The following is a 14598-nucleotide window of genomic DNA, read 5'->3' as shown; positions in this document are numbered from 1 at the left end:
CTCAAAATGACTTCCAGTTTTTTACACCTTTTAACACCACATTCTTTGATACATACTATTATCATGCTTTCCAACTCTCTTACATCTTGATATGTCTTATTCCTCTAATCACAATAGGTGAATAATGTCTACGTGAATTCACGTGATCACAATTTTCATGTTTTCTCAACCAACGGGTGCTCTTCGTTCATCCGGTCCAAGTGAGGCGGGTAACGACAATCTCAAAGCAAACCCTACACCAAAAGCATCAAACAATTTTATCTTTGAAGTCTGTGACAAGCATTTTAAAAGCCTTGGACATTTGAGCCCATATAGCAGAAATGCCTCTTGTAAAAGATAACCTAGCATTTGGAGGAAATAGGCTCAAGACTCATATCTTACCACTAAACTAGCTTTTACATTCTCTTTAAACAAATCAGACGTTTATTTGACACTTTTGATTCTATATCCAAGGAAAGTAAAACTTAAGGAATCTGCTATTGGTTTGCAATGTACAGAACTACAGAAGAAGACATGCTTGGGGTATTGTTCATTCGGCTTTTTAAATTGCGAGCAATCTTATGAAAAAATATATCAATCAATGTTTCTATATCATAGGATGAAGAATTACAGTTTCCCTAAAGAAGCAAGTGATTATATTTCTGAATGTATTAAGTTTAACTTTTGACACTTAAATTGTTTCCTTGTTTTTTTAGATGTAAAAATGGGAAATGAAGACAAATTTGCAAATTTGGCTGACTGTTGCTCATGCTTTTATGGAAGAACATTATGATTTAGGGACTTCTAAAATGTTTGACATGAACTATTTTTCACGCTGACCAATTGACATATTAGCTTCTTAAGATTAATTCTATCTAAAGGAAAGGTTCCACCGAGATTTGAACTCGGATTGCTGGATTCAGAGTCCAGAGTGCTAACCATTACACCATGGAACCACTGGTGGTGGCTTGATTTTTTTCATTGGCTCCGAACACTGGTGTGAAGAGTGCGAGTGATCACTATGACATTACAAATACCCTCCTCCAACATAAATAGAAAAAAGGGTGGCATTATAGTTTTATAGATGCTGATGATCATCTTTAGCTTTGCTCTGCATTTTACCAACAGAAAAAAGTCAAAAGTAACTTGAATTTTAACTTTGTTTTGTTCACTGGCCAAGAACTCAAAATGACTTCCAGTTTTTTACACCTTTTAACACCACATTCTTTTATACATACTATTATCATGCTTTCCAACTCTCTCACATCTTGATATGTCTTATTCCTCTAATCACAATAGGTGAATAATGTCTACGTGAATTCACGTGATCACAATTTTCATGTTTTCTCAACCAACGGGTGCTCTTCGTTCATCCGGTCCAAGTGAGGCGGGTAACGACAATCTCAAAGCAAACCCTACACCAAAAGCATCAAACAATTTTATCTTTGAAGTCTGTGACAAGCATTTTAAAAGCCTTGGACATTTGAGCCCATATAGCAGAAATGCCTCTTGTAAAAGATAACCTAGCATTTGGAGGAATCAGGCTCAAGACTCATATCTTACCACTAAACTAGCTTTTACATTCTCTTTAAACAAATCAGACGTTTATTTGACACTTTTGATTCTATATCCAAGGAAAGTAAAACTTAAGGAATCTGCTATTGGTTTGCAATGTACAGAACTACAGAAGAAGACATGCTTGGGGTATTGTTCATTCGGCTTTTTAAATTGCGAGCAATCTTATGAAAAAATATATCAATCAATGTTTCTATATCATAGGATGAAGAATTACAGTTTCCCTAAAGAAGCAAGTGATTATAATTCTGAATGTATTAAGTTTAGCTTTTGACACTTAAATTGATTCCTTGTTTTTTTAGATGTAAAAATGGGAAATGAAGACAAATTTGCAAATTTGGCTGACTGTTGCTCATGCTTTTATGGAAGAACATTATGATATAGGGACTTCTAAAATGTTTGACATTAACTATTTTTCACGCAGACCAATTAACATATTAGCTTCTTAAGATTAATGCTATCTAAAGGAAAGTTTCCACCGAGATTTGAACTCGGATCGCTGGATTCAGAGTCCAGAGTGCTAACCATTACACCATGGAACCACTGGTGGTGACTTGATTTTTTTCATTGGCTCCGAACACTGGTGTGAAGAGTGCGAGTGATCACTATGACATTACAAATACCCTCCTCCAACATAAATAGAAAAAAGGGTGGCATTATAGTTTTATAGATGCTGATGATCATCTTTAGCTTTGCTCTGCATTTTACCAACAGAAAAAAGTCAAAAGTAACTTGAATTTTAACTTTGTTTTGTTCACTGGCCAAGAACTCAAAATGACTTCCAGTTTTTTACACCATTTAACACCACATTCTTTTATACATACTATTATCATGCTTTCCAACTCTCTCACATCTTGATATGTCTTATTCCTCTAATCACAATAGGTGAATAATGTCTACGTGAATTCACGTGATCACAATTTTCATGTTTTCTCAACCAACGGGTGCTCTTCGTTCATCCGGTCCAAGTGAGGCGGGTAACGACAATCTCAAAGCAAACCCTACACCAAAAGCATCAAACAATTTTATCTTTGAAGTCTGTGACAAGCATTTTAAAAGCCTTGGACATTTGAGCCCATATAGCAGAAATGCCTCTTGTAAAAGATAACCTAGCATTTGGAGGAATCAGGCTCAAGACTCATATCTTACCACTAAACTAGCTTTTACATTCTCTTTAAACAAATCAGACGTTTATTTGACACTTTTGATTCTATATCCAAGGAAAGTAAAACTTAAGGAATCTGCTATTGGTTTGCAATGTACAGAACTACAGAAGAAGACATGCTTGGGGTATTGTTCATTCGGCTTTTTAAATTGCGAGCAATCTTATGAAAAAATATATCAATCAATGTTTCTATATCATAGGATGAAGAATTACAGTTTCCCTAAAGAAGCAAGTGATTATATTTCTGAATGTATTAAGTTTAGCTTTTGACACTTAAATTGATTCCTTGTTTTTTTAGATGTAAAAATGGGAAATGAAGACAAATTTGCAAATTTGGCTGACTGTTGCTCATGCTTTTATGGAAGAACATTATGATATAGGGACTTCTAAAATGTTTGACATTAACTATTTTTCACGCAGACCAATTGACATATTAGCTTCTTAAGATTAATGCTATCTAAAGGAAAGGTTCCACCGAGATTTGAACTCGGATTGCTGGATTCAGAGTCCAGAGTGCTAACCATTACACCATGGAACCACTGGTGGTGGCTTGATTTTTTTCATTGGCTCCGAACACTGGTGTGAAGAGTGCGAGTGATCACTATGACATTACAAATACCCTCCTCCAACATAAATAGAAAAAAGGGTGGCATTATAGTTTTATAGATGCTGATGATCATCTTTAGCTTTGCTCTGCATTTTACCAACAGAAAAAAGTCAAAAGTAACTTGAATTTTAACTTTGTTTTGTTCACTGGCCAAGAACTCAAAATGACTTCCAGTTTTTTACACCTTTTAACACCACATTCTTTGATACATACTATTATCATGCTTTCCAACTCTCTTACATCTTGATATGTCTTATTCCTCTAATCACAATAGGTGAATAATGTCTACGTGAATTCATGTGATCACAATTTTCATGTTTTCTCAACCAACGGGTGCTCTTCGTTCATCCGGTCCAAGTGAGGCGGGTAACGACAATCTCAAAGCAAACCCTACACCAAAAGCATCAAACAATTTTATCTTTGAAGTCTGTGACAAGCATTTTAAAAGCCTTGGACATTTGAGCCCATATAGCAGAAATGCCTCTTGTAAAAGATAACCTAGCATTTGGAGGAAATAGGCTCAAGACTCATATCTTACCACTAAACTAGCTTTTACATTCTCTTTAAACAAATCAGACGTTTATTTGACACTTTTGATTCTATATCCAAGGAAAGTAAAACTTAAGGAATCTGCTATTGGTTTGCAATGTACAGAACTACAGAAGAAGACATGCTTGGGGTATTGTTCATTCGGCTTTTTAAATTGCGAGCAATCTTATGAAAAAATATATCAATCAATGTTTCTATATCATAGGATGAAGAATTACAGTTTCCCTAAAGAAGCAAGTGATTATATTTCTGAATGTATTAAGTTTAACTTTTGACACTTAAATTGTTTCCTTGTTTTTTTAGATGTAAAAATGGGAAATGAAGACAAATTTGCAAATTTGGCTGACTGTTGCTCATTCTTTTATGGAAGAACATTATGATTTAGGGACTTCTAAAATGTTTGACATGAACTATTTTTCACGCAGACCAATTGACATATTAGCTTCTTAAGATTAATGCTATCTAAAGGAAAGGTTCCACCGAGATTTGAACTCGGATCGCTGGATTCAGAGTCCAGAGTGCTAACCATTATACCATGGAACCACTGGTGGTGACTTGATTTTTTTCATTGGCTCCGAACACTGGTGTGAAGAGTGCGAGTGATCACTATGACATTACAAATACCCTCCTCCAACATAAATAGAAAAAAGGGTGGCATTATAGTTTTATAGATGCTGATGATCATCTTTAGCTTTGCTCTGCATTTTACCAACAGAAAAAAGTCAAAAGTAACTTGAATTTTAACTTTGTTTTGTTCACTGGCCAAGAACTCAAAATGACTTCCAGTTTTTTACACCATTTAACACCACATTCTTTTATACATACTATTATCATGCTTTCCAACTCTCTCACATCTTGATATGTCTTATTCCTCTAATCACAATAGGTGAATAATGTCTACGTGAATTCACGTGATCACAATTTTCATGTTTTCTCAACCAACGGGTGCTCTTCGTTCATCCGGTCCAAGTGAGGCGGGTAACGACAATCTCAAAGCAAACCCTACACCAAAAGCATCAAACAATTTTATCTTTGAAGTCTGTGACAAGCATTTTAAAAGCCTTGGACATTTGAGCCCATATAGCAGAAATGCCTCTTGTAAAAGATAACCTAGCATTTGGAGGAAATAGGCTCAAGACTCATATCTTACCACTAAACTAGCTTTTACATTCTCTTTAAACAAATCAGACGTTTATTTGACACTTTTGATTCTATATCCAAGGAAAGTAAAACTTAAGGAATCTGCTATTGGTTTGCAATGTACAGAACTACAGAAGAAGACATGCTTGGGGTATTGTTCATTCGGCTTTTTAAATTGCGAGCAATCTTATAAAAAAATATATCAATCAATGTTTCTGTATCATAGGATGAAGAATTACAGTTTCCCTAAAGAAGCAAGTGATTATATTTCTGAATGTATTAAGTTTAGCTTTTGACACTTAAATTGTTTCCTTGTTTTTTTAGATGTAAAAATGGGAAATGAAGACAAATTTGCAAATTTGGCTGACTGTTGCTCATGCTTTTATGGAAGAACATTATGATATAGGGACTTCTAAAATGTTTGACATGAACTATTTTTCACGCAGACCAATTGACATATTAGCTTCTTAAGATTAATTCTATCTAAAGGAAAGGTTCCACCGAGATTTGAACTCGGATCGCTGGATTCAGAGTCCAGAGTGCTAACCATTACACCATGGAACCACTGGTGGTGACTTGATTTTTTTCATTGGCTCCGAACACTGGTGTGAAGAGTGCGAGTGATCACTATGACATTACAAATACCCTCCTCCAACATAAATAGAAAAAAGGGTGGCATTATAGTTTTATAGATGCTGATGATCATCTTTAGCTTTGCTCTGCATTTTACCAACAGAAAAAAGTCAAAAGTAACTTGAATTTTAACTTTGTTTTGTTCACTGGCCAAGAACTCAAAATGACTTCCAGTTTTTTACACCTTTTAACACCACATTCTTTTATACATACTATTATCATGCTTTCCAACTCTCTCACATCTTGATATGTCTTATTCCTCTAATCACAATAGGTGAATAATGTCTATGTGAATTCACGTGATCACAATTTTCATGTTTTCTCAACCAACGGGTGCTCTTCGTTCATCCGGTCCAAGTGAGGCGGGTAACGACAATCTCAAAGCAAACCCTACACCAAAAGCATCAAACAATTTTATCTTTGAAGTCTGTGACAAGCATTTTAAAAGCCTTGGACATTTGACCCCATATAGCAGAAATGCCTCTTGTAAAAGATAACCTAGCATTTGGAGGAATCAGGCTCAAGACTCATATCTTACCACTAAACTAGCTTTTACATTCTCTTTAAACAAATCAGACGTTTATTTGACACTTTTGATTCTATATCCAAGGAAAGTAAAACTTAAGGAATCTGCTATTGGTTTGCAATGTACAGAACTACAGAAGAAGACATGCTTGGGGTATTGTTCATTCGGCTTTTTAAATTGCGAGCAATCTTATGAAAAAATATATCAATCAATGTTTCTATATCATAGGATGAAGAATTACAGTTTCCCTAAAGAAGCAAGTGATTATATTTCTGAATGTATTAAGTTTAACTTTTGACACTTAAATTGTTTCCTTGTTTTTTTAGATGTAAAAATGGGAAATGAAGACAAATTTGCAAATTTGGCTGACTGTTGCTCATGCTTTTATGGAAGAACATTATGATATAGGGACTTCTAAAATGTTTGACATTAACTATTTTTCACGCAGACCAATTGACATATTAGTTTCTTAAGATTAATTCTATCTAAAGGAAAGGTTCCACCAAGATTTGAACTCGGATTGCTGGATTCAGAGTCCAGAGTGCTAACCATTACACCATGGAACCACTGGCGGTGGCTTGATTTTTTTCATTGGCTCCGAACACTGGTGTGAAGAGTGCGAGTGATCACTATGACATTACAAATACCCTCCTCCAACATAAATAGAAAAAAGGGTGGCATTATAGTTTTATAGATGCTGATGATCATCTTTAGCTTTGCTCTGCATTTTACCAACAGAAAAAAGTCAAAAGTAACTTGAATTTTAACTTTGTTTTGTTCACTGGCCAAGAACTCAAAATGACTTCCAGTTTTTTACACCTTTTAACACCACATTCTTTGATACATACTATTATCATGCTTTCCAACTCTCTTACATCTTGATATGTCTTATTCCTCTAATCACAATAGGTGAATAATGTCTACGTGAATTCACGTGATCACAATTTTCATGTTTTCTCAACCAACGGGTGCTCTTCGTTCATCCGGTCCAAGTGAGGCGGGTAACGACAATCTCAAAGCAAACCCTACACCAAAAGCATCAAACAATTTTATCTTTGAAGTCTGTGACAAGCATTTTAAAAGCCTTGGACATTTGAGCCCATATAGCAGAAATGCCTCTTGTAAAAGATAACCTAGCATTTGGAGGAAATAGGCTCAAGACTCATATCTTACCACTAAACTAGCTTTTACATTCTCTTTAAACAAATCAGACGTTTATTTGACACTTTTGATTCTATATCCAAGGAAAGTAAAACTTAAGGAATCTGCTATTGGTTTGCAATGTACAGAACTACAGAAGAAGACATGCTTGGGGTATTGTTCATTCGGCTTTTTAAATTGCGAGCAATCTTATGAAAAAATATATCAATCAATGTTTCTATATCATAGGATGAAGAATTACAGTTTCCCTAAAGAAGCAAGTGATTATATTTCTGAATGTATTAAGTTTAGCTTTTGACACTTAAATTGTTTCCTTGTTTTTTTAGATGTAAAAATGGGAAATGAAGACAAATTTGCAAATTTGGCTGACTGTTGCTCATGCTTTTATGGAAGAACATTATGATATAGGGACTTCTAAAATGTTTGACATGAACTATTTTTCACGCAGACCAATTGACATATTAGCTTCTTAAGATTAATGCTATCTAAAGGAAAGGTTCCACCGAGATTTGAACTCGGATCGCTGGATTCAGAGTCCAGAGTGCTAACCATTACACCATGGAACCACTGGTGGTGACTTGATTTTTTTCATTGGCTCCGAACACTGGTGTGAAGAGTGCGAGTGATCACTATGACATTACAAATACCCTCCTCCAACATAAATAGAAAAAAGGGTGGCATTATAGTTTTATAGATGCTGATGATCATCTTTAGCTTTGCTCTGCATTTTACCAACAGAAAAAAGTCAAAAGTAACTTGAATTTTAACTTTGTTTTGTTCACTGGCCAAGAACTCAAAATGACTTCCAGTTTTTTACACCTTTTAACACCACATTCTTTTATACATACTATTATCATGCTTTCCAACTCTCTCACATCTTGATATGTCTTATTCCTCTAATCACAATAGGTGAATAATGTCTACGTGAATTCACGTGATCACAATTTTCATGTTTTCTCAACCAACTGGTGCTCTTCGTTCATCCGGTCCAAGTGAGGCGGGTAACGACAATCTCAAAGCAAACCCTACACCAAAAGCATCAAACAATTTTATCTTTGAAGTCTGTGACAAGCATTTTAAAAGCCTTGGACATTTGAGCCCATATAGCAGAAATGCCTCTTGTAAAAGATAACCTAGCATTTGGAGGAATCAGGCTCAAGACTCATATCTTACCACTAAACTAGCTTTTACATTCTCTTTAAACAAATCAGACGTTTATTTGACACTTTTGATTCTATATCCAAGGAAAGTAAAACTTAAGGAATCTGCTATTGGTTTGCAATGTACAGAACTACAGAAGAAGACATGCTTGGGGTATTGTTCATTCGGCTTTTTAAATTGCGAGCAATCTTATGAAAAAATATATCAATCAATGTTTCTATATCATAGGATGAAGAATTACAGTTTCCCTAAAGAAGCAAGTGATTATATTTCTGAATGTATTAAGTTTAGCTTTTGACACTTAAATTGATTCCTTGTTTTTTTAGATGTAAAAATGGGAAATGAAGACAAATTTGCAAATTTGGCTGACTGTTGCTCATGCTTTTATGGAAGAACATTATGATATAGGGACTTCTAAAATGTTTGAAATTAACTATTTTTCACGCAGACCAATTGACATATTAGCTTCTTAAGATTAATTCTATCTAAAGGAAAGGTTCCACCGAGATTTGAACTCGGATTGCTGGATTCAGAGTCCAGAGTGCTAACCATTACACCATGGAACCACTGGCGATGGCTTGATTTTTTTCATTGGCTCCGAACACTGGTGTGAAGAGTGCGAGTGATCACTATGACATTACAAATACCCTCCTCCAACATAAATAGAAAAAAGGGTGGCATTATAGTTTTATAGATGCTGATGATCATCTTTAGCTTTGCTCTGCATTTTACCAACAGAAAAAAGTCAAAAGTAACTTGAATTTTAACTTTGTTTTGTTCACTGGCCAAGAACTCAAAATGACTTCCAGTTTTTTACACCTTTTAACACCACATTCTTTGATACATACTATTATCATGCTTTCCAACTCTCTTACATCTTGATATGTCTTATTCCTCTAATCACAATAGGTGAATAATGTCTACGTGAATTCACGTGATCACAATTTTCATGTTTTCTCAACCAACGGGTGCTCTTCGTTCATCCGGTCCAAGTGAGGCGGGTAACGACAATCTCAAAGCAAACCCTACACCAAAAGCATCAAACAATTTTATCTTTGAAGTCTGTGACAAGCATTTTAAAAGCCTTGGACATTTGAGCCCATATAGCAGAAATGCCTCTTGTAAAAGATAACCTAGCATTTGGAGGAAATAGGCTCAAGACTCATATCTTACCACTAAACTAGCTTTTACATTCTCTTTAAACAAATCAGACGTTTATTTGACACTTTTGATTCTATATCCAAGGAAAGTAAAACTTAAGGAATCTGCTATTGGTTTGCAATGTACAGAACTACAGAAGAAGACATGCTTGGGGTATTGTTCATTCGGCTTTTTAAATTGCGAGCAATCTTATGAAAAAATATATCAATCAATGTTTCTATATCATAGGATGAAGAATTACAGTTTCCCTAAAGAAGCAAGTGATTATATTTCTGAATGTATTAAGTTTAACTTTTGACACTTAAATTGTTTCCTTGTTTTTTTAGATGTAAAAATGGGAAATGAAGACAAATTTGCAAATTTGGCTGACTGTTGCTCATTCTTTTATGGAAGAACATTATGATTTAGGGACTTCTAAAATGTTTGACATGAACTATTTTTCACGCAGACCAATTGACATATTAGCTTCTTAAGATTAATGCTATCTAAAGGAAAGGTTCCACCGAGATTTGAACTTGGATCGCTGGATTCAGAGTCCAGAGTGCTAACCATTACACCATGGAACCACTGGTGGTGACTAGATTTTTTTCATTGGCTCCGAACACTGGTGTGAAGAGTGCGAGTGATCACTATGACATTACAAATACCCTCCTCCAACATAAATAGAAAAAAGGGTGGCATTATAGTTTTATAGATGCTGATGATCATCTTTAGCTTTGCTCTGCATTTTACCAACAGAAAAAAGTCAAAAGTAACTTGAATTTTAACTTTGTTTTGTTCACTGGCCAAGAACTCAAAATGACTTCCAGTTTTTTACACCTTTTAACACCACATTCTTTTATACATACTATTATCATGCTTTCCAACTCTCTCACATCTTGATATGTCTTATTCCTCTAATCACAATAGGTGAATAATGTCTACGTGAATTCACGTGATCACAATTTTCATGTTTTCTCAACCAACGGGTGCTCTTCGTTCATCCGGTCCAAGTGAGGCGGGTAACGACAATCTCAAAGCAAACCCTACACCAAAAGCATCAAACAATTTTATCTTTGAAGTCTGTGACAAGCATTTTAAAAGCCTTGGACATTTGAGCCCATATAGCAGAAATGCCTCTTGTAAAAGATAACCTAGCATTTGGAGGAAATAGGCTCAAGACTCATATCTTACCACTAAACTAGCTTTTACATTCTCTTTAAACAAATCAGACGTTTATTTGACACTTTTGATTCTATATCCAAGGAAAGTAAAACTTAAGGAATCTGCTATTGGTTTGCAATGTACAGAACTACAGAAGAAGACATGCTTGGGGTATTGTTCATTCGGCTTTTTAAATTGCGAGCAATCTTATAAAAAAATATATCAATCAATGTTTCTGTATCATAGGATGAAGAATTACAGTTTCCCTAAAGAAGCAAGTGATTATATTTCTGAATGTATTAAGTTTAGCTTTTGACACTTAAATTGTTTCCTTGTTTTTTTAGATGTAAAAATGGGAAATGAAGACAAATTTGCAAATTTGGCTGACTGTTGCTCATGCTTTTATGGAAGAACATTATGATATAGGGACTTCTAAAATGTTTGACATGAACTATTTTTCACGCAGACCAATTGACATATTAGCTTCTTAAGATTAATTCTATCTAAAGGAAAGGTTCCACCGAGATTTGAACTCGGATCGCTGGATTCAGAGTCCAGAGTGCTAACCATTACACCATGGAACCACTGGTGGTGACTTGATTTTTTTCATTGGCTCCGAACACTGGTGTGAAGAGTGCGAGTGATCACTATGACATTACAAATACCCTCCTCCAACATAAATAGAAAAAAGGGTGGCATTATAGTTTTATAGATGCTGATGATCATCTTTAGCTTTGCTCTGCATTTTACCAACAGAAAAAAGTCAAAAGTAACTTGAATTTTAACTTTGTTTTGTTCACTGGCCAAGAACTCAAAATGACTTCCAGTTTTTTACACCTTTTAACACCACATTCTTTTATACATACTATTATCATGCTTTCCAACTCTCTCACATCTTGATATGTCTTATTCCTCTAATCACAATAGGTGAATAATGTCTATGTGAATTCACGTGATCACAATTTTCATGTTTTCTCAACCAACGGGTGCTCTTCGTTCATCCGGTCCAAGTGAGGCGGGTAACGACAATCTCAAAGCAAACCCTACACCAAAAGCATCAAACAATTTTATCTTTGAAGTCTGTGACAAGCATTTTAAAAGCCTTGGACATTTGACCCCATATAGCAGAAATGCCTCTTGTAAAAGATAACCTAGCATTTGGAGGAATCAGGCTCAAGACTCATATCTTACCACTAAACTAGCTTTTACATTCTCTTTAAACAAATCAGACGTTTATTTGACACTTTTGATTCTATATCCAAGGAAAGTAAAACTTAAGGAATCTGCTATTGGTTTGCAATGTACAGAACTACAGAAGAAGACATGCTTGGGGTATTGTTCATTCGGCTTTTTAAATTGCGAGCAATCTTATGAAAAAATATATCAATCAATGTTTCTATATCATAGGATGAAGAATTACAGTTTCCCTAAAGAAGCAAGTGATTATATTTCTGAATGTATTAAGTTTAACTTTTGACACTTAAATTGTTTCCTTGTTTTTTTAGATGTAAAAATGGGAAATGAAGACAAATTTGCAAATTTGGCTGACTGTTGCTCATGCTTTTATGGAAGAACATTATGATATAGGGACTTCTAAAATGTTTGACATTAACTATTTTTCACGCAGACCAATTGACATATTAGTTTCTTAAGATTAATTCTATCTAAAGGAAAGGTTCCACCAAGATTTGAACTCGGATTGCTGGATTCAGAGTCCAGAGTGCTAACCATTACACCATGGAACCACTGGCGGTGGCTTGATTTTTTTCATTGGCTCCGAACACTGGTGTGAAGAGTGCGAGTGATCACTATGACATTACAAATACCCTCCTCCAACATAAATAGAAAAAAGGGTGGCATTATAGTTTTATAGATGCTGATGATCATCTTTAGCTTTGCTCTGCATTTTACCAACAGAAAAAAGTCAAAAGTAACTTGAATTTTAACTTTGTTTTGTTCACTGGCCAAGAACTCAAAATGACTTCCAGTTTTTTACACCTTTTAACACCACATTCTTTGATACATACTATTATCATGCTTTCCAACTCTCTTACATCTTGATATGTCTTATTCCTCTAATCACAATAGGTGAATAATGTCTACGTGAATTCACGTGATCACAATTTTCATGTTTTCTCAACCAACGGGTGCTCTTCGTTCATCCGGTCCAAGTGAGGCGGGTAACGACAATCTCAAAGCAAACCCTACACCAAAAGCATCAAACAATTTTATCTTTGAAGTCTGTGACAAGCATTTTAAAAGCCTTGGACATTTGAGCCCATATAGCAGAAATGCCTCTTGTAAAAGATAACCTAGCATTTGGAGGAAATAGGCTCAAGACTCATATCTTACCACTAAACTAGCTTTTACATTCTCTTTAAACAAATCAGACGTTTATTTGACACTTTTGATTCTATATCCAAGGAAAGTAAAACTTAAGGAATCTGCTATTGGTTTGCAATGTACAGAACTACAGAAGAAGACATGCTTGGGGTATTGTTCATTCGGCTTTTTAAATTGCGAGCAATCTTATGAAAAAATATATCAATCAATGTTTCTATATCATAGGATGAAGAATTACAGTTTCCCTAAAGAAGCAAGTGATTATATTTCTGAATGTATTAAGTTTAGCTTTTGACACTTAAATTGTTTCCTTGTTTTTTTAGATGTAAAAATGGGAAATGAAGACAAATTTGCAAATTTGGCTGACTGTTGCTCATGCTTTTATGGAAGAACATTATGATATAGGGACTTCTAAAATGTTTGACATGAACTATTTTTCACGCAGACCAATTGACATATTAGCTTCTTAAGATTAATGCTATCTAAAGGAAAGGTTCCACCGAGATTTGAACTCGGATCGCTGGATTCAGAGTCCAGAGTGCTAACCATTACACCATGGAACCACTGGTGGTGGCTTGATTTTTTTCATTGGCTCCGAACACTGGTGTGAAGAGTGCGAGTGATCACTATGACATTACAAATACCCTCCTCCAACATAAATAGAAAAAAGGGTGGCATTATAGTTTTATAGATGCTGATGATCATCTTTAGCTTTGCTCTGCATTTTACCAACAGAAAAAAGTCAAAAGTAACTTGAATTTTAACTTTGTTTTGTTCACTGGCCAAGAACTCAAAATGACTTCCAGTTTTTTACACCTTTTAACACCACATTCTTTTATACATACTATTATCATGCTTTCCAACTCTCTCACATCTTGATATGTCTTATTCCTCTAATCACAATAGGTGAATAATGTCTACGTGAATTCACGTGATCACAATTTTCATGTTTTCTCAACCAACTGGTGCTCTTCGTTCATCCGGTCCAAGTGAGGCGGGTAACGACAATCTCAAAGCAAACCCTACACCAAAAGCATCAAACAATTTTATCTTTGAAGTCTGTGACAAGCATTTTAAAAGCCTTGGACATTTGAGCCCATATAGCAGAAATGCCTCTTGTAAAAGATAACCTAGCATTTGGAGGAATCAGGCTCAAGACTCATATCTTACCACTAAACTAGCTTTTACATTCTCTTTAAACAAATCAGACGTTTATTTGACACTTTTGATTCTATATCCAAGGAAAGTAAAACTTAAGGAATCTGCTATTGGTTTGCAATGTACAGAACTACAGAAGAAGACATGCTTGGGGTATTGTTCATTCGGCTTTTTAAATTGCGAGCAATCTTATGAAAAAATATATCAATCAATGTTTCTATATCATAGGATGAAGAATTACAGTTTCCCTAAAGAAGCAAGTGATTATATTTCTGAATGTATTAAGTTTAACTTTTT

The 14598-nt window shown here is 34.9% G+C and overlaps 12 non-coding genes across 12 annotated transcripts; all 12 read right to left on the bottom strand.

The window, feature by feature from the left end:
- Positions 1 to 863: 863 nt before the first annotated feature.
- TRNAQ-CUG (transfer RNA glutamine (anticodon CUG)) lies at positions 864 to 935 on the bottom strand. The gene has a single exon. It is a non-coding gene; the product is annotated as a tRNA-Gln (tRNA).
- Positions 936 to 2024: 1089 nt separating this feature from the next.
- TRNAQ-CUG (transfer RNA glutamine (anticodon CUG)) lies at positions 2025 to 2096 on the bottom strand. Its single transcript has one exon. It is a non-coding gene; the product is annotated as a tRNA-Gln (tRNA).
- A 1089-nt stretch (positions 2097 to 3185) lies between these two features.
- Positions 3186 to 3257, bottom strand: TRNAQ-CUG (transfer RNA glutamine (anticodon CUG)). The gene has a single exon. It is a non-coding gene; the product is annotated as a tRNA-Gln (tRNA).
- Positions 3258 to 4346: 1089 nt separating this feature from the next.
- On the bottom strand, positions 4347 to 4418 carry TRNAQ-CUG (transfer RNA glutamine (anticodon CUG)). Its single transcript has one exon. It is a non-coding gene; the product is annotated as a tRNA-Gln (tRNA).
- A 1089-nt stretch (positions 4419 to 5507) lies between these two features.
- Positions 5508 to 5579, bottom strand: TRNAQ-CUG (transfer RNA glutamine (anticodon CUG)). Its single transcript has one exon. It is a non-coding gene; the product is annotated as a tRNA-Gln (tRNA).
- A 1089-nt stretch (positions 5580 to 6668) lies between these two features.
- TRNAQ-CUG (transfer RNA glutamine (anticodon CUG)) lies at positions 6669 to 6740 on the bottom strand. Its single transcript has one exon. It is a non-coding gene; the product is annotated as a tRNA-Gln (tRNA).
- Positions 6741 to 7829: 1089 nt separating this feature from the next.
- On the bottom strand, positions 7830 to 7901 carry TRNAQ-CUG (transfer RNA glutamine (anticodon CUG)). Its single transcript has one exon. It is a non-coding gene; the product is annotated as a tRNA-Gln (tRNA).
- A 1089-nt stretch (positions 7902 to 8990) lies between these two features.
- Positions 8991 to 9062, bottom strand: TRNAQ-CUG (transfer RNA glutamine (anticodon CUG)). The gene has a single exon. It is a non-coding gene; the product is annotated as a tRNA-Gln (tRNA).
- Positions 9063 to 10151: 1089 nt separating this feature from the next.
- On the bottom strand, positions 10152 to 10223 carry TRNAQ-CUG (transfer RNA glutamine (anticodon CUG)). Its single transcript has one exon. It is a non-coding gene; the product is annotated as a tRNA-Gln (tRNA).
- A 1089-nt stretch (positions 10224 to 11312) lies between these two features.
- On the bottom strand, positions 11313 to 11384 carry TRNAQ-CUG (transfer RNA glutamine (anticodon CUG)). Its single transcript has one exon. It is a non-coding gene; the product is annotated as a tRNA-Gln (tRNA).
- A 1089-nt stretch (positions 11385 to 12473) lies between these two features.
- TRNAQ-CUG (transfer RNA glutamine (anticodon CUG)) lies at positions 12474 to 12545 on the bottom strand. Its single transcript has one exon. It is a non-coding gene; the product is annotated as a tRNA-Gln (tRNA).
- Positions 12546 to 13634: 1089 nt separating this feature from the next.
- TRNAQ-CUG (transfer RNA glutamine (anticodon CUG)) lies at positions 13635 to 13706 on the bottom strand. Its single transcript has one exon. It is a non-coding gene; the product is annotated as a tRNA-Gln (tRNA).
- Positions 13707 to 14598: the final 892 nt, after the last annotated feature.

Source organism: Pelobates fuscus, chromosome 12, assembly GCF_036172605.1.
Source record: "Pelobates fuscus isolate aPelFus1 chromosome 12, aPelFus1.pri, whole genome shotgun sequence".
Lineage (NCBI taxonomy): Eukaryota > Metazoa > Chordata > Amphibia > Anura > Pelobatidae > Pelobates > Pelobates fuscus.
Note: the sequence above shows the minus strand (reverse complement) of the source record. Positions and strands in the feature narration are given on the sequence as shown.